Consider the following 19,182-nt stretch of genomic DNA (forward strand, 5'->3'; position numbering starts at 1 on the left):
TGAAATTCTAACACTTTCCTTTTAATTGCTGTGTACAGGGCCAGACACGTCTTCTATTCCACTGGGCATTTCCCAGTTGGCTTGGAAGTTGGAACCCTTAGGGGCCGGTTTTGAAAGCCCAAGTCTTTTCCTGGCGCCTCTGCCATTTCCCCCAGCTCCCTGAAGTTAATGGCAGAAGGTGTGGGATGTTTCAAGAGAGAAAGAACAAGTGTCAGGAGGAAAGGCAGAGAAAAAGCGATCAGAGAGGAAGAAGAGAGAGAGAATGGATAGAAAGAAAGAGAGAGATTGTGTGAGGAGACAAATGGGGCTAGTTTGAGCATTTTTGCCAGGGCTTTTTTTGGTTATACGTCTGTTGTTGGTCATCTACCAGCTATCAACCTGCGGACTTGTAGCCACCATGATGGGTTTTACATAGCAGGCTTGGGCGCAAGTCCTACATAGTCTTGGTTCTCAATTCTGCTTTCATGCAGCTCCTTCTGAGCACTTACCCCTGGGCAATTTGATCAACCACACTAACTAAATGTTCAGGGAAATGGTCTGAAGGCATCATTGCTGCTTAAATATCACTACAAAGCCTACTGTTGACCCTGAGGTAAAATTAGTTTGTTTTATTTGTCACTGTTCACTAGGGGTGGGTGACAATTTCCGTTCCGCTTGCGGAAATTGCGACAATTCGACATTTTCGCGTTCCGTGCGGAACGTGAAAATGTCAAAATTTCCGCGATCCGCGAGTTAACGAAAATTGTCGCCTTGAGTCCTTTCCTGTCACAAAAATTAAACCTCAACAGGAAGCACTTACAGATATTAATAAAGCAGGGGCCCGAGTTGAAGCTCAAATTCAGTAACGCATTAATCAGCACAAAACATTCGGGAGCTAGGTCGAGGCTGGGCAGGTGTGCTTTTCTCCCCATATCTACCGTCAAAAATTAGCTGTGATCTTTGATGGAGCTCTGTGCAACCATGACATTCTCGAGCGCAATCCCCTTGTAGTTCCTGACACGAGGAGGTTCTGTTTCCTCGTCTGCTGCTCTGATCAGTCTCTGGCCCTTTATAAACAAGTGGCATGTGAGATGTGAACTGCATGGAAGCCCCGCCACACACACCAGCAGTGGGCAACGTCTTCCCGCCCTTTCCTCCACTATGATGGACAGCTGACTCGAGGGACCCCAGGGCCGTCGGCGCTGTGGCAACGTTACAAAAACACATCTGGTGGTCTTTGCATCCTTCATTTTCTCGAGCGCAATCCTCGTGTAGAATTTGTGAGCGTGGTTAAGCATATGCGCCTTCTCCCCATTTCCACCCTGAAATGATAGCTGTAATCCTTGACGGTGGTCTTTGCATCCTTGATTCACTCGAGCTCAATCCTCGTGTAGTTCCTGTGCCAAGGCGGTTCCTTCCCCTTGTCTGCCTCAGAGACACTGCTCAGACCCTTTATAAACAAGAGGCATGTGAACTGGCCTAGAAGCCCCGCCCGTTAGGCCCCGCTCCAAACACACTAGCTTGCTTTATGCAACTTCTTCCCGCCCATTTCCCGCTATGATGGACACCTCACTCAAGGGACCCTAGCGCCTTTCGGCGCGGTGGCAAAGTTACAGACACACATTGGCACTGGAGACAACTCTTCTGGCCCTTTACGCAGCTGTAGTGTAGGAAAAGCACTATACATTTACCCAACAAGGTAGCACTTACTGATTAGCCAGTAGAAAGTACTCGAGTTGAGTAGAGGTATTGCACACAACGGTGGCATCTTCTTGGGTAAATATGCAGGGCAGGATTCATTCTGGCACGATGCTCCTGTCACAAAAATTAAACCCCAACTAGTCTAGCACTAATCTCCGCGATCACGCGAAATATCGCGTGATCGCGAAGATTTTGTGCCGTTTCGCGATATTTTTTGCGAAAGACCCTTTCGCTAATTCCGCCCACCCCTACTGCTCACCACTTAGTCATCAGACCAAATGGATTTGTGCTCCTTAATTGTTTATCTGTGCCGCAACACTGGTCCATTGAGGTTTATTTACACACAAAAATCTGAAAATAAATCTTTTTCCTGGGAAATAGAGCTTGTTCTCAAATTTAGGGATGTCATCTGGAGGATGATCACTTGCCACACTTGATGTCTGACCTACTTCCCTCATCCGTAGTTGTGTCTTCTAGAACCTTATAATTTTTGGGTATAAAATAGTTATTCATTTTAACCATTTTCGGAGGGGAGATGGCTCCTTCCAACCATGACAACTGTCCCAGCTTCACTGAACATTCTTTCAGAAGATACCCTGGCTTCAGGACATGGCAGATACGTTTTTTCCAGCTAGCTGAGTTCTGGTCAAGATTTTATATATCCTTAATATTTGTAAATATTTTGTAATTGAATTGTTCATATGCTGTGAGTTTTAATGAAATGTATATACACACATACCTCTCTCTCTATACATAAATATATACATCTATATATCTTTATCTCTCTCTCTCACTCTCTCTCTCTCTCTCTCTATATATATATATATATATATATATATTATCTACTCACCAGTAGATAGTTATAGTTAGGACCTATTTTCCATAGGAAATCCGCAACATTCTATTCCCAATAAGTCTGGTGCTGGTTGATAAATCCTCGCAAAATTTTCCAAACTTTTGGCCAGCTCCGCTCCGCTCCTACCCTGAAAGTTTTGTGGTGATTCGTAATGCAGGGGCCGAGAAAAAAGGGGGTCCCAAAACGCGTTTTCCCCATGCAATTTCCCATAGGATCTGTTGTCGCAGCTACAGCTCGAACCGCTGAACGGAATGACATCAAATTTGGCAAAGAGGTAGTCCTCAGTTCAGACTCGTGCCTTTTGCATAAATGGTGTGAATCTGTTCATTAGTTCCTGAGAAAATTAGGGTAAAAAAGTTAGTGATATCTATGGCCGGGGAGGATCCGCGGACCCTACCCGCACCGTAAGCGCACCCTCCCCGAATCAAGCGCGCACCCTCCCGATCGCACGCTAAATGCTAATTGGTTGTTGAGTGTCTGTCTACATTCGAAACTAGGAAGTGTTGGCGGCCATTTTCTGCCTCGGTAGAAGAGAGGCTGAAGAAGCAAGGGGAATAAGTGTGTAAAACATATAAAGGGGGCAGAGCAGAAATACTCTGACCCTCTAGAGGTGCTTAGGGGGTCCCAGAAGAACCCCCTGGGCCCCCCTTTTTTTTTTTAAACGGCGAAATGCGCGCAGGGTGCGCGCATCCTATCGCGTTTGGTGCACGGATCCTCTCGTGTTGGGTGCGCGGATCCAAGGAAAGAAAAATTGAAAAAAGACAAGAAATCATTGGTTGTATGACAACTTTCTACACTGAAAAGTAGGGTGTATATTTCTGTTTTTTAAAGGCATGATTCTTATTGGTTCCCAAAAACTGATTGTAAGGAACATTATATATGATAAGCTGATATGTTGAAAAGTCAAGCACACTTGCTGTCTTGTTTAGCAACATTTTGTGCTGAACTTGTGACCTGTGTGCTCAGTGCAGTGTTCCATGACCTGTTTCTATGGTAACAGGCAGAAGGCAGATTGGGGGAAGGGTTGAAATGTATTTCATTTGGAAAGGGTTGAAATGTTTAACCAATAGAAATGTGTGTTTGCTTTTGAATTTATGTGTGAAGGATTGTGATTTGATGTTTACATGTATTTGTGCGGAAAATGAAAGGGAATCTTTGCCATTCTTTGTTTTTGCTGAGAGGTGCACAGTGCAGAGATTCTGTAAAAGAAAATCTGGTGTGTGACTTATATCTGGTGTGTGACTGATATACTTCTTAATCTACACAACAACTTGAAAGGTGAGTTATTTAATTGTGAGGGGATATATGTAGACTATTTTGATTTTAATCAGACTAATGTATTTCTCCTGCTAAAGTGAAGGGAGTACTTTTTTTCTCTACAATCTTATTGACAGTGTGTGTGCATGTAGAAACCATTCTGTGATAAGCATTTGTGTTTTTCATGTGTTTGCAGACAGATAACTGTGCTGTTTTTATATTTTGGTAGAATTAGAAACCAGTCATTGTTTATGAATTTGTGAAATTAGTTATGTTTCTATACTAAAATGTAGTACTCCTTCTAGATGAAGAAATGTGTTTTGGTATAGTGCAAGGGATAGTGTTGTTTGTCTAGAATCACACAGTGAGTATGTGTGCATTTGGGAACCACTGTGAGAGAAACATTTGGTAACATCGTGTATTTGCTGACAGATAACTGTTTTAAAACCTGTCATGTTGTCAAGTTTTAGTAGCATTAGAAGCCAGTCTTTGCTTATGCATTGATAAATTAAGTCATGCTTTGACACTAATGTGCTGAACTTTAATATGTAGATTGTGTGTAGTCTCCTTACCCCTTGCACAGTAGTGAATGAGCTTTGGTAAACTCCTAGGGATAGTGGTGCTTGTCTAGAATCACACTGTGAGTCTGTGTGCATTTGGGAACCACTGTGAGAGAAGCATTTGGTAACATCGTGTATTTTCTGACAGATAACTTTTTTTAAAAACCTGTCATGTTGTCAAGTTTTAGTAGCATTAGAAGCTAGTCTTTGCTTATGCGTTGATTAAATGAGTTAGGCTTTGACACAAAAGTGCAGTCCTGAAATATGTAGATTGTGTGCAGTTCCCTTACCACTTCCACAGTAGTGAATGATTTTTGGTAAACTCCTAGGTATAGTGGTTGTTGTCTAGAATCACACTGTGAGTCTGTGTGCATTTGGGAACCACTGTGAGAGAAGCATTTGGTAACATCGTGTATTTTCTGGCAGATAACTCTTTTAAAACCTTTCATGTTGTCAAGTTTTAGTAGCATTAGAAGCCAGTCTTTGCTTATGCGTTGATTAAATGAGTCATGGTTTGACACTAATGTGCTGTACTTAAATATGTAGATTGTGTGCAGTATCCTTACCTCTTCTAGACTAGTGAATGAGTTTTGGTAAACTCCTAGGATAGTGTTGCTTGTCTAAAATCACACTGTGAGTCTGTGTGCATTTGGGTAAGGATTGTGATAGAAGCATTTGGTAACATTGTGTATTTGCTGAGAGATAACTGTTTTAAAACCGGTCATGTTGTCAAGTTTTAGTAGCTTTAGAAGCCAGTCTTTGCTTATGCATTAATAAAATGAGTCATGCTTTGACACTAATGTGCTGTACTTAAATATGTAGATTGTGTGCAGTACCCTTACCTCTTCTAGACTAGTGAATGAGTTTTGGTAAACTCCTAGGATAGTGTTGCTTGTCTAAAGTCACACTGTGAGTCTGTGTGCATTTGGGTAAGGATTGTGATAGAAGCATTTGGTAACATCGTGTATTTGCTGACAGATAACTGTTTTAAAACCGGTCATGTTGTCAAGTTTTAGTAGCTTTAGAAGCTATTCTTTGCTTATGCATTGATAAAATGAGTCAGGGTTTGACACTAAAGTGCAGTACCATGTACTATTCTCTTCACTGTGCCAGAACTGAAAATTTTAAAGTTTTACCCAGGCACTGTCCTAGCAGTAGTCTGATGATTTAGTCAGTTTCCAAGTACTCATGTTGTGAACCATACATTACCACTTCAAATGTCTATGCAGTATGCATGCAGTCTTTTAACATACTATACACTTGTCTTTCACACCTTCAATTCCCTAGTCAGTATCCAGACAGTCCAGTAAACATCCTGTCACTCCCTTTGCACTCCTCTAGTGACCCATTCAGTACCAAGTACTAATCCATTCACTGTGTCAAAAGCCAACCACTTATAAATTCACCCAGGCACTCTCCTTGCTGTACTCTAATCATTCCGTCAGTTCCCAAGTACTCATGCAGTGATCCAGGCCTTAGCACATAGACTGCTTCAAATGCCTATTCACTATGCATGCAGGCCTCTAACCACCTACACAGTTGTCTTTCACACCTTCAATTCCCCAGTCAGTATTCATATACTTCTAGCAAACACCCTGTTACTCACCCAGTGTGTCTCCTTATAGTACTGTAATCATTCAGTCAGTTAGCATGTAATCTTTTAGTGAGGTAGGCTTTAGGTCATGAACTGCTTCAAAGTAGTATGCATTATGCATGTAGTGTTTTAACCATCGTCTCACTTGTGGTTCAGGGCTATAGTTTCTTAGTCAGCTTTTATATAAAATGTGCTTGTACAGTAATGGAATAGTATAAATTTGAAAGTTATTAATATACATTTATTTGTGATTCTTTTTTACAGATACTGTTTTTCAACGTAAAAATAGAGAAATCATGCCAGAAAAAAAAAGAAAAAGAAAAGAAACTCAGAAAGGCGCAGGAGTGTTTCTCATCCGTTTGCACTCTTCTTGTGCAAAATTGTTTGGATGAAGGGTCCTTAGGTGTTTCATCATACTTGCCGTGCCGTACAAGTATTTCTTGTTAGGATCCCCTCGCAACAGAACTCTTTTGCAAATCTTGCACATGACCAAGGTGGCATTGATCTTTGTTTGCCCCTCGGGAAAAGTAAAACATTTCCACACCACTGAAGAAAAACGTTGTGGGCGTGGTGCCTCCTCCAAAAATTCTTCCTTAGATTCGGTGAATATTTTAAAGCGACAACATTTACAGTTTTTGTAAGTTAAACTTATAAAATTTTGTTAGCCTTAAGCATTTTATATATCTGTGATTTGTATCTTGTGGTATTTTGCTGAGAATAGCATGTTGGTTTTTTTTAACAATCTTTCTGATTGTTTTTTTTTTGCCCGCTGTTAAGTGATGAGTACGATTGAAATCACTATTTTTAGTGAAATTCAATATATTCTGAGAACAGCAAAAAGGCAAACAAATTACTTTGTGGAAATTAAACTGTGTTGTAAAAAATGTATTATTACATGTTATAATTTTTTTTTCCTTTTCTTTCACAGATCCAAATTTTAAAATAAGCAATTTTTATGAATTTAGATTGCAATGAAAATCTGAAAAAAATATACAATTTTTTATTACTGTGAAGGTAAGTTTAACTAAGTCTCAATATGCAGAATGAGGAGGTCTGCAAGAAGCTACAAAGTTGAAACACGTTTCTAAAAACACTCTGTTTATACCTATGTAGTTTTGAAATCTGACCATAATCAGATATCATGTGACCTGTAAAAAAAGAGATTTGAGGGGTTCATAATATTTCCCATTGAAGGTATTGAAGGACCACAATCGTTTCAATCATTCTTCTTTGAACATCTTTGCAGACAAAACTCTGTGCTTACCTTCTATCATTCGCAAGGAATTTTAAAACTGGAAATATGTCACTTTTTGTAACATAGTTATTGCGCAAGACACTCTTTCATATTTACAAAGAGAGGAAAAGGCACTCTGTGCACTTTTTATACTCCATGTAAATACAACCTCATTATGCACACCAGTTTGCGTTGAAAGGGTGTTCTATAATTGTTGTTGTGCATGATTGCACTGAATACTCTTAGAACAAAACAGATGTCTAGATTTGTCAGAAATCATAAATCTCGATATGTGTGTGAATGCTGCACCATTCTAAAATTGGTGTAGGAAAGCACAACAAGGAGAATTGCTTTCATTTCTCCAAATTGTTATATCTTCAATGCATGCTGCAATGCTCAGCATACATTGAAGGAGAAAAATGCCTTTACTGATTGTTTTTGTGCAGGAAGGTGTGTCTTCCTGCACAAAAACAAACAGCACATGACACAGATATCCTTGCACTATGGTGCAAGGGTGCCTGTGTCACCCCATGGCTGCAGTTTAAGCAGCCGTGCAGAGAGAAGCATAGATTTGCAACATATTTATGTACATCTGTTGCATCCCTGTGCTTCGGAAGTACTACAGCACACTGTAGTTAAATAGGTTACTGTGTGATGCTGCAGCACTTCCTCATAGTTCTGCACTTATACATTCACCATACGCTACTAATGCAGTCAATTATGTACTACACATACATTCATCTAAACTTTCACACACTAACAAAGAAATGTAGCTCTTTTTTTAAACCAGGAAAGTTAGTTCTTACAAGAACTTTTTTTTTTCTTCTTTCTTCTTTTATATTTTATTTGGGTTTTCTGAACAATTTTTTTTTTCTTTTCGTTTTTCTGCAAAAAACAAAAACAAAAAGAAACAGTAGGATCCAAACAATGAACTTCAGGGAACAATTTAAAAAAAACAAAAAAAAATAAGAAAATGTGACTTTCTTGCCGGCGGCACATCAGATCGATTGACTGCTCACCGTAGCACGAAGTCGCATTGCACTTAGTGCAGAGCACTTTTAAAATTTAAAATTGAGAACGGATGTCCAAATTTTGGGCTGATGGATGCACTCTTGAAGTACTCAGCTGTGATGAGGTGGAAGGCGCAGGAGCAGGAGTGTCTCTCATCCGTCGGCATTCTTCTCGTGCAAGATTGTTTGGATGAAGGGTCCTTAGGTGCTTCATCATACTAGCCGTGCCGCACACGTATTTCTTGTTAGGATCCCCTCGCGACAGCACTCTTTTGCAAATCTTGCATGCGACCAAGTTGGCATTGGTCTAATTCTGCCCCTCGGGAAAAGTAAAAAATGTCCACACCACTGAAGAAAGACGTTCTTTGCGTGGTGCCTCCTCCAAAAATTCATCCTCAGATGTATGAGGAGATGCAGGTGATGCCTGCTGCCCTGAAGCCATTTTTAGTTGAAAAAAGTTAGAGCTAAGTGTAAACTTAGTCTAAAAAAATCTTCTTCTCTGCAAAGAGATGCTCCTCCAAAGAAGGTCAAAGAAGAATGATTGAATTGGGTGGGGTCTTTCAATAGTTAGAAGAGGAAGTGTAATGAACCAATCAAATCTCTTTTTTTGCAGGTCACATGGGATCCGAACACCCTGCGCATAGGCAGCACGCACCCAGCGCGCATCCGCGAAATTGAATTAAAAAAAATTATAGGATTAGATGTAAAAATATATTAGTTTTAAGACTAGTTTAGAGTTTGTCTTCAATTAATATTCACATGAAATACATATATATATGTTTTTTTAAATGTTAAATATTTCGCGGGATCCGCGCACCTACCGCGTCATAGACGCAGATGATGCATCGTGGAAGCGCGTAAATGTCGCGTTACGTACATCGAGCGTGTCGCTTATAGGCTGGGAGTCGCGTACCTGTCGCATTGCGATCACGCACTAAACACGTACCCAACGCATACAATGCGCGGATGCTAACGCGTAGGGATCGAGAACGGTGTGCATAGGGTGCGCGGATCCAAAAGCATGGGAAAAAAATATATAAAATAAAGTTTTGAACATATAGTTAAAGAAATATTTTAAAAAATATAAAACAATATGTTTGAAAAACCCAATAAAAACAAATCATATTTTTTAATTTTTAAAAGAATTAATTAAAAAAATAAATTTAAAAAATTGTGATAAAAAAGAATTTAAAAAAAACATAATTAATGCAATTGACACACTGAATTTGAAAAATATAGAAATCCAATGAAAATCATTAAACATGATATCTATAGAGATAAGTTATAGATAGGAATTAGCAGTTAAAAAACCTTTGAAATTCACTGAAAAAACCATAGGTTTCATGCACATTATAGTTAGGAATTGGCATTTTAAAAACCTTAGAAATTCACTAAAAAAACATAGGTTTCAGGGGCGGTATAGTTAGCTGGACATTTCCCTCGTACAAAACCCTAGAAATTCCCCTGTTATAGTTAGTTCAGCTAACTATAACTTGTGCCCTCGCAATGCACTGCTGATGACGTCACATATTACATCACTCATGACATGGTCAGTGACATCACTGATGACATCTCAAATGACATCACTTATGACATCACTGATGACATCATCCAGTGAATGTGTGTTTTTCTGAAAAGTTTAAATATGTTTTATATATTTATAGTGAAAGGCCTATGGAAGAATGAGTAGGTGTATAAGTGTGTGAATGGGTGATTTTCTAGGTGCATAACTGACTCTATAAGTGAGTCATTAAATGTATCTTACTGCAGACTAGTGACTAAACTGTGTAAATGTCTGTTTGTGTCTGTATGTGCCCACAGATTGTCCTTTTTGTAATTTGGTGTAAATCTACGCAGTAGTTTTTGAGAAATTAAGGTTAAAAAAATAATTGTATATCTGGAAGGTTAGGCCCAAGGGACTCTCTAGTGAGTCTCTTGAACCCAATTTAAAATAGTGGATCATTCTAATTGGCACAGGGAGCTTTTTTCCTGTGGGCTAATTCACTCCCATGGGAGTCTGACTCTCAGGGAAAGAAACACACTGATTGGCTGCTAGCAACATGAGAAAAATGATGCTTGCAGCCATTACAGGACTTGGGGACTTAGGGCCACATTAGGATGTTCGCCCGCCACCCTAGCGGTTCTGGGACCGGCCGCACCACCATTTAGGATGCTACAAGAGACGCACCTAGACTCCTCAGCCCCAACTACGTTTGCTACGTATCGCTGCTTCTCCTCGTACTCCATGTATGCCAGAGGCACCACCATGCTAATCAAACAAAGTCTCCCATACACCGCTATCGGTTCGTACATAGACCCGCTAGGTCGGTACTGCATCTTATGGGGACGTATGGCTTCCCAATCCATAACATTCATATGCTGCTATGGCCCTAATGTCGACGATCCCGAATTCTTTCATGTCCTATGGGGGAAAATCCTAGACATTGGGTCCGAGCATGTGGTTTGGGGAGGGGATTTCAATATCACACTGGACCCACCCATGGACCGATCACACCCGCAATCATATCACTATTCAAGCGCCCAGCGACACTTTAAGGATATCGTCATGGATCATGGGCTGATCGACGCCCGGCGCAGTCTTCACCCCAATGGTAGAGAGGGCACTTGTTATTCCACAGCACACTCCTCATGGTCACTGTAGGACTTGGCCCTTTTTGGCTAAAGTCCCTAAACTATTTGCATTCCCCCTAGACCTTTTTTCTGCCATGGTGTTGCCAACCTAGGTCCTGTGGACACTTTGCCACTGCTAAACAGTGTCAAAGTGCCAGTGCTCCTTGTATAAAGTGTAATGGTAATTGGTTGTCCATGATTGGTATGTTTGCCTTACTAGTAATGGGCACTATGTGTGCCAGGGCTGGTAATGCAAATGCTACTAGTGGGCCTGCAGCACTATTTGTGCCACCCACACAAGTAGCCTTAAAAAGGCAACACAGGCCTGCCATTGCAGGGCCTGCGTGCAGTTTGTCAAACTGCCATGTTGTTCTGACAAGTGCACCCACTTGACAGACCTTACACTTCCCTTTCTACATCAGACACCCCTATGGTAGGTCCAGGGTACCCCCTGGGCAGGGTGCAGGGCATGTGAAAGGTAGGACATATACTAAGGTGTGTACCATGTCCTGACCACGAAATAATCTCAATTTCGTTTTTCACTGTTGAAAGGCCAGCTTGCTAGGATAGAATGAGAAGGCTGTGTAATATGTTTTCCAGCCTATCTTCCCAAAGGCTTAAGATGGAAAGGAGAAGTTTAGTATGCCTGAACTCACAATGTATTAACACATCTTTTTATGAAGGTGGTTTTTATATTGTGTGTTTAGAAGCCACTCTTTTAGAAGTGGCTGAGTTTTTGTGCTCTAACATTTCTGTGTGTCTCTGCCTGGCTGTGGATTGACTGTCTGGATTTGAAAGCAATAGGATCTGGGAAATGTCTTGACCCAGGGGAGGAGGTGAGACAGCAACAGGCTGACCTGCATCTGGAGTGTAGGGGAGGAGAAGCCCCTAGAGGTGAAGAGGCCTGGGTTGCTGCTATAAAACAATTGTCTCATCTTGTTAGAATCCGGGTTCTCTGGTTGGCACAGGTAGGTACTTGTGACAAGCAGGGAACCTTTCCTCTAGTCAGGGTAAGGGGTTACACTCCTAAAATAACCCCTGCTCACCCTCTAGGTAGCTTGGCGCGAGCAGACAAGGCTTATCTCAGAGCGCTATAGGTTAAGCATTTGTGAACTCATACAGTAACCAAGTGACAACACTACAAATGGACACCACACAGGTTTTTATATTAAAAATAAGGATTCTTTATATAGAGTTACCACAAGACCTTTAAACGACAAAAATACACAATACTGTTACTTTAGATGGTAGGAGTTTGCTTAGTTCTCTTAAGTTCTTAAATGCGACACTTTAAGTCAATGTACCTTAGATGCGACACACAGGGCAACGAAAGTGTTGCAACGATGCTGATGCGATGATGATTTTGGTGCAAAGAAATAAAGACGTGAAGATCTTCCAGATGCGTTACGCTTCTCCGATGTTGCGAGAAGACTCGACTCGATGCGTCAGCTACAGCGGCGTCACCCCTTTACGCGATGCGACGACAGCGGCCTTGGCAGCGGTACTCTTCTCCGACGTTTCCGAGACGCTTCCGCTCGATGCGATGCTGCAGCGGCGTCACCCCTTTACGCGATGCGACGACAGCAGCTCCGATGGCGGCACGCTTCTCCGTGGATGCGAGGCGCTTTTCTTGATGCGGTGCAATGCGACAACTACGATGGCTGCGATGGCGACACGCTTCTTCCTCGATGCGAGACACTTCTGGAATGATGCGAGACGCTTCCGCTCGATGCGATGCTGCAGCGGCGACACCCTTTGCGAGATGCAACAACAACAGCTCCGACGGCGGCACGCTTCTCCTTCTTGAGTCGCGCTTCCAGCTCCTTGCGACACGCAGTCCCTCAGAAGGCCCAACAACAGCAGCAGGCACTTCCGAAAGACTCTGGGGAGCTGGGAGTTGAAGTCCACTGGTCCTGGGACTTCAATCAGGGGGCAAGCTCAGCACAAGCCCTTGGAGATCTTTTAAGCACAAGTTGAAATAAAGTCTTTGTAGTCTTTTCTCCTCTCCTTTCAGCAGCAAGGCAACCACTGCAGGCCAATCCCCCAGGTCAGGGACAGTACTCCTCCTTACAGCTTTCCCAGTTCCTTCTCCTCAGGCAGAGGTTCTTCCTGTCAAGCAGGATCTAATTTCTTGGGAGCAGGGTCCCAATACTTATACCCCTAATTCCTTTGTTCCTCTGGGGTTGAGGGGCCTTTGCCCAGTCCAAACCAGTTCTTGAGCACTTTGTTGACATGACTCTGCCTTTCTATTCAGGGTGCAGGGCAAAGACATTAGCCGCTCCACAGGAGGTGGAGCCAGCATTGTGGTGGCAGAGCACAGCCCTATTCAGAGTCCAGGTGCACTCCTCCCACCCATCTGGATGTCAATCTCTCTATTCACCACCAGGCTACCTAGCCCTGCCCCTCTGGGTTTCCCCAGCCCTGTCACTCACACAAACCAGACAGGCAGATACACATCATAGCAGAGGCGGGCTGAAATGGTTAGGCAAGCAAATACCAACTTTCTAAAAGTGGTATTTGCAAACACAGAATATTAAAATAAACTTTACTAAAAGATGTATTTTATTATTCTTAGTTCAGGCATACTAAACTCGATTTTCTACCATGTTCCCTGGGTCTGTTAGGATCATAGGATGTAACAATTCTAACAGCCCATTCTGGCCTATGGAGAACAGGTAGCCTTACAATAGTAAAAAGTGAAAATGGCTGTAATTCACTATTAGGACATGCCATACACATCAGGGCTTGTCCTACCTTATGCTTACAATGCACCCTGCCCTTGGGCCTACCATAGGGGTGACTAATATGAAGTTAAGGGAAGGTTTAGGGACTGGGAAGTGGGTGCACTTGCCCAGTCAGCATGACAGTACCAGACTGCACGCAGGTTCTGCAATGGCAGACCTTAGACACATTTTACTAGGCCGCTTCTGTGGGTGGCACAACCAGTGCTGCAAGCCCACCAGCAGCATTTGTATTTACAAGCCCTGGGCACTCCTGGTGCACTTTCCTGGGGTCTGACAGTAAACCGAATAAGCCAATCATGGAATCCAACCAACATATACATTTTAAATAGGGAGCACTTGCACTGTGGCACTGGTTGGCAGTGGCACAGTGCTCTGAGCAGCTAACACCAGCAAAACACATGAGGCACAGCGACAAAAAGTGCCTTTGCCAAGGAAGAAACAACTTAATAGACTGAAGGATAGGACTGACCCTTGCTGTGTGTTCTGGGGCTGGCCTGCAGTTTGTTGTTTTAACCAAGGAAAGGCTAAAGTGACTTTGTGGTGTGCTGTGTCCCCCTGCTTGAAAGGACTTTGCTGTGTGCTGTGTCCTGACATAACTTATCCCCAGGGGGCCCGAGGTGAGCTGGCTCCCTGTTCGGGAAACACAGGAACACAAAAGTTTCCATGAGAGTCTCAGCGGCGCTGTGTGTGAGTGCTTGTTGCAGCCTGAGACCCTCATAAGGCGTGCCCTGTCATCGATGGCACCTGGAGTCCAAGCAAGGATCAGCGACGCGGTGTGCATGTGCTTTGTGCAGCCTGAACCTCTTTGCGAGGATTGCTCAGTGATTGTGTGCACTGGAATCCAAGTGAGTCTCATTGACGCTGTGTGCGTGTGCGTTGTGCACAGTGAGACCTTCATGAGGATTTGCCTTGTTATCGTGTGCTCCGGAATCCAAGTGAGTCTCATCGACGCTGTGTGCGTGTGCGTTGTACACCATGAGACCTTCATGAGGATTTGCCTTGTTATCGTGTGCACCGGAATCCAAGTGAGTCTCATCGACACTGTGTGCGGGTGCGTTGTGCACTGTGAGACCTTCGTGAGGATTTGCCTTGTTATCGTGTGCACCGGAGCTAAAGTGAGTCTAAGCAACGCTGTGCGTGTGATCTTCGTGCAGCCTGAGATCTGTGTGTGGAGTGCCCAGTGATTGTGCACCCGAAGCTTAAGGAAGACTCAGCAACGCTGTGTGCGTGTTTTCTGTGGCAGCCTGAGATCTTCGTAACTGTAGCGGCCCACACCCGCAGTCCTGCAGGAGCTGAGGTGCTGGCCCGTACCCGCCGTTGCCAATTCACAAAGTTGCATTGGAGGCCCAGCTGCTGGACGAGGAGAGGAGAGTGAGTTTGTGCCCCCCAGGTGACGTGTGTCGTTTCCTGGGGTGGGGCGCGGGCTCTGAGGCAGGCGCTCTCGGCCTCTCTCTTGTAACGGCAGTGCGAGCCTCTGCTTTGGCTCGTATCGTGGCCCGTATTGCCAAGGGAGTCGTAGTATAGGGGCCAGAGTGCGGAGCTGCACTTTTTGATTACATCGTACCTGTGTTGTCAGAAGGAGAGGCGGAGAGACTGCCTAAGGCACAGTGATCGGTGCCTGAGTGTATTACGCATTATTCCATTTCTGCATAATGGAGTACCTGACTGTCGTATTACACATTGCATCATTTCTGCATAACGGAGTACCTGATTAGAGTATGACGCATGGCATTTTATCTGCATAACAAACTACCTGATTGTCGTATGATGCATTGCATTGTTTCTGCATAACGAACTACCTGATTAGCATATTACGCATCGCATTATTCCGGCATAACAAATGACCTGATTGGTGTATTATGCATTGCCTCATTTCTGCATAACAACATACCTGGTGGTTGTATTACGCATTGCCTTATTTTACTTTGCAAAGTGCTTGACTTTTGCGTTACGCATTGCATTCTTTTTACATTGCAGAGTGACTGAATGCTGCGTTACGACTTACAGTATTTTTACATTGCAAAAGTGCCTGATTTTAGCATTACGAACTGTATAACATGATATTAGGATTACAGGAGAATGTTTAGAAGTGCTCATTAATACCACCAGCACTTACAAGGGCTGGCTGGCCTAACAACCGGCCAGGAGAAATAGTACACAACCTCATATGTTGGATTTATATCGTGTGATCTTATCGTATATCTTTTTATATGAAGTTTATACTCATTTTTATAAAACTCATGTGGTGTCATCATTGGGTTGTTGTGAGCGTGGTTGCAAATACTTTACACATTTGCCTTGAAAATAAGCCTGGCTGCTTGTGCCAAGCTACCGAGGGGGTGAGCAGGCTATCTAAGAAGGTGACCTTCCTTTCCCTGACGTTGGAACTCAGGTCCCTACTTGGCCTAAGGTACCTACCTCAGCAAACCAGGGATCCCGGGTCTAACAGTCACGTATTGACGGATGGATCCTATCCAGAGGTTTGAAACCGTGGCTCACCCAAGCAACACATTTGCCACGCACCTACTCAGACCACTCACCTGTGCTGTTAACTCTGACTCCCCCCTGCGACGACTCCCCATATAGGTTCTGGTGCTTGCCCACGCATGCACTCTTGGATCCCGTCTTTACAGCTGAGCTAGAACAAGAAATAAAGGACTTCTCCCCACACAATATACACTCCGTGACACACTACTCCACTGTATAAGAGGCTTTTAACGTCATCATCCGCGGAGTATGCATCGCTAAGGGAGGGGGGGAGACATCCGCAACTCACTCTGCAATTTAGAAAAAGACCTAAAACACTTAACCTATCAAACGCTAAGAACACCTACCCCAAACTTACAAGCGCAGACGAGGGACAAGATCATTGAGTACCAAGAGACAGCGGACCGAGAATTTAAATTCAGGGGAAAGCACCACCAGGCCCGACAATACGGGGAGGGGTAGAGACCAGGGAAGCAGCTCGCTGCGATAACCCACCCATCCAGATTCTTAACACCATACTAGAAGTAACTGACGAAGAGGGCACCCTACACAGAGACACTTCTGGCATATTAGGCACATTTTGCAGCTTCTACAGTACAATTATATGAATCCTAGCAAACGCACCCTGTAGACTTTAATCCCTACTTTGCAGACACCGCGATAGGCTGGCTAAGCGATGCCCAAAGGGAATTTCTCCTCACAGACTTTAAAGATGACGAGATTAGGGCTGCGATCATTCAGCTACAATCTGGCTGAGCCCCCGGCCCAGACGGACTCACTGCTGAGTTTTACAAAACGTTCAGCTCCACCCTCATCCCACTCCTTTGGCATGTTTACGAAGAGGCCAGGGAAACAGGGACCCTCCCTCAGACAATGTGCGAAGCACTCATAATTTCTCTCCTAAAACACAGCAAACCAGACGACCGGTACGACTCATACAGGCCGCTATCCCTCATAAACGTCGATGCTAAAATCTTAGCCAAAATAATAGCGAACAGCATTAGCCCCCTTATGTCTACCCAGGTACTGCCAGACCAGTCAGGCTTCGTTCCTAGCAGAGGGACATCGCACAACCTCAGAACTCTATTTGCTGTTTTACAGGACATAGACCTGGACATGAATGCGGTGGCCATCTTCTTAGATGCAAGCAAGGTGTTCGACTCCCTGGAGTGGGACAATCTGGCTTTTGTACTCAGGAGGATGGGATTTCCCATACCTTTTTCGACTTAGATTCAATTGCTCTATACTAATTTACAAGTTAGCATACTGATTAATGCACCCGCTCTCCCGCTTTCAACATAGCAAGAGGCATGAGGCAGGGGTGCCCACTGTTGCCCCTCCTCTTCGCCCTCGTGATTGAGCCCCTAGCAGCGAAAATACGGCAGCACCATCTGGAACATTCCCTTATCTATCCTGAACGACAGATTCTAATATCACTCTACGCCTACGACCTCACCCTTCATCTCCGTGACCCAGAAGACAGCCTCAACCCAATATTACGCATACTCATACTCTTTGGGAGACTATCTGGGGTGACCATAAACTGGAACAAATGCCAAATTTCCCCTTCACTGTCGCAATGACAAAGTTTGCAGACTATCCCCTTGCCTGGTGTGACGACACAGTCACATACCTTGGGATTGTGGTGACGAGAGATAGGGATGAATTAATGAAAGCTAACTATGGACGGGTGCTGGACCTCTTGACTGACAAAATCACTAGGTGGATTGCCATGCCACTCTCGATGACAGGGAGGGCGTCGCTGATAAAAATGTAATACTCCCTAAGTTGCTGTAGCTGTTTATCAATATTCCATACGCTCCCAGAAGACACATTTTTAAAGCCCTAAAGACTCAGCTTATCCACCTCACCTGGGGAGGTAAGCGGCCTAGATTAAAATGGGACACTCTTACTCACCCATTCAGTGCCGGAGGGTTTGGAATTCCAGATATGGAATTGTATTTTGGCTGTGCAGAACCCCACTATGCTACGTACTGGATGGACCCTCCACCCTACATGCCTCACCTGGCAGTGGACAATGGGTACATGACCCCAACCCCCTACTCGGCTTTTCTGAGCTCGCCCTTACCCACCGACGCAACGCCTTGACCACAGTTGACTGCACGAACAGCGCCTGGAGAGATCTAGCCTGCCGCCTAAAAATTGACCTAATGTATTCCCCCCTGTTGCCATCCAAGGTAGATTAGATCTCCCAGTCACACAGGAGGGAGGATGTCAGCAAATGCTCCGGAAACTCTCGTCCTTGACCTGGGGGGATCGATATAAAGATGGGAAATTTTGCACGCGAGAGGAATACTTTGGCAAGCACCCATCCACTCCCTTAGAGCTCTTCCTGTATGTCAAACTCCGGCAAGATGTCAAAACCTTCACCCCAGACTTTCCACATTAACCCCCCACTATGGCCCCCTTACATACACTGCTCCAAAAGGCCACCCCCACGCATGTAGTATCAATGCTGTGTCCTCATGTAATACAACTGGTGCTATGTAAAGCACTCTGATACCTGATTTGGGTCAAGTCCATGCTATGTAAATCTCTGTAAAATAAAAATAAATAAAAATAAATGCTCCACAGAACCACCCAAGTTGACTGCCCACATAACACCCCGACCACGCGAACACACTGGGATGAAGAATTATGTCTTCCCGTAACAGATTAACAATAGACATACTGTTGCCAACAGACTGGGAAAATATCCGCTGGCAGCAGGCTGTGCATTATCCTTTATAAATACCTGCACCACCTATACTGCACGCCTGCAAAACTTCTGTGCTTCCACTTAAGAGACAATGACCGCTGCAACAGATGTGGGAGAGAGGATGCAAACTTTAGACACCTCGCTTGGGACTGCGCTCCCATCCATCGTTACAGGAGGTAAGTATTAGAGACGCTCGACCAGATGACCGGATTACACATACCCGACGATCCACTCATCACAATATTAGGATACACCAAAGACCTTGCTGTTCCATTTAGGAAATATATATCTTTAGCGCTATTGTTAGCCAAACGTAGCGTGGCCTGCAGATGGGGGAGAGGGAGGGCTCCCAAATTTAAAGAATAGTTAAATGACCTCATATTCTGTCAAGACCAACTGAACACATATGC

The sequence above is a fragment of the Triturus cristatus genome, chromosome 4_2, assembly GCF_964204655.1.
Source record: "Triturus cristatus chromosome 4_2, aTriCri1.1, whole genome shotgun sequence".
Lineage (NCBI taxonomy): Eukaryota > Metazoa > Chordata > Amphibia > Caudata > Salamandridae > Triturus > Triturus cristatus.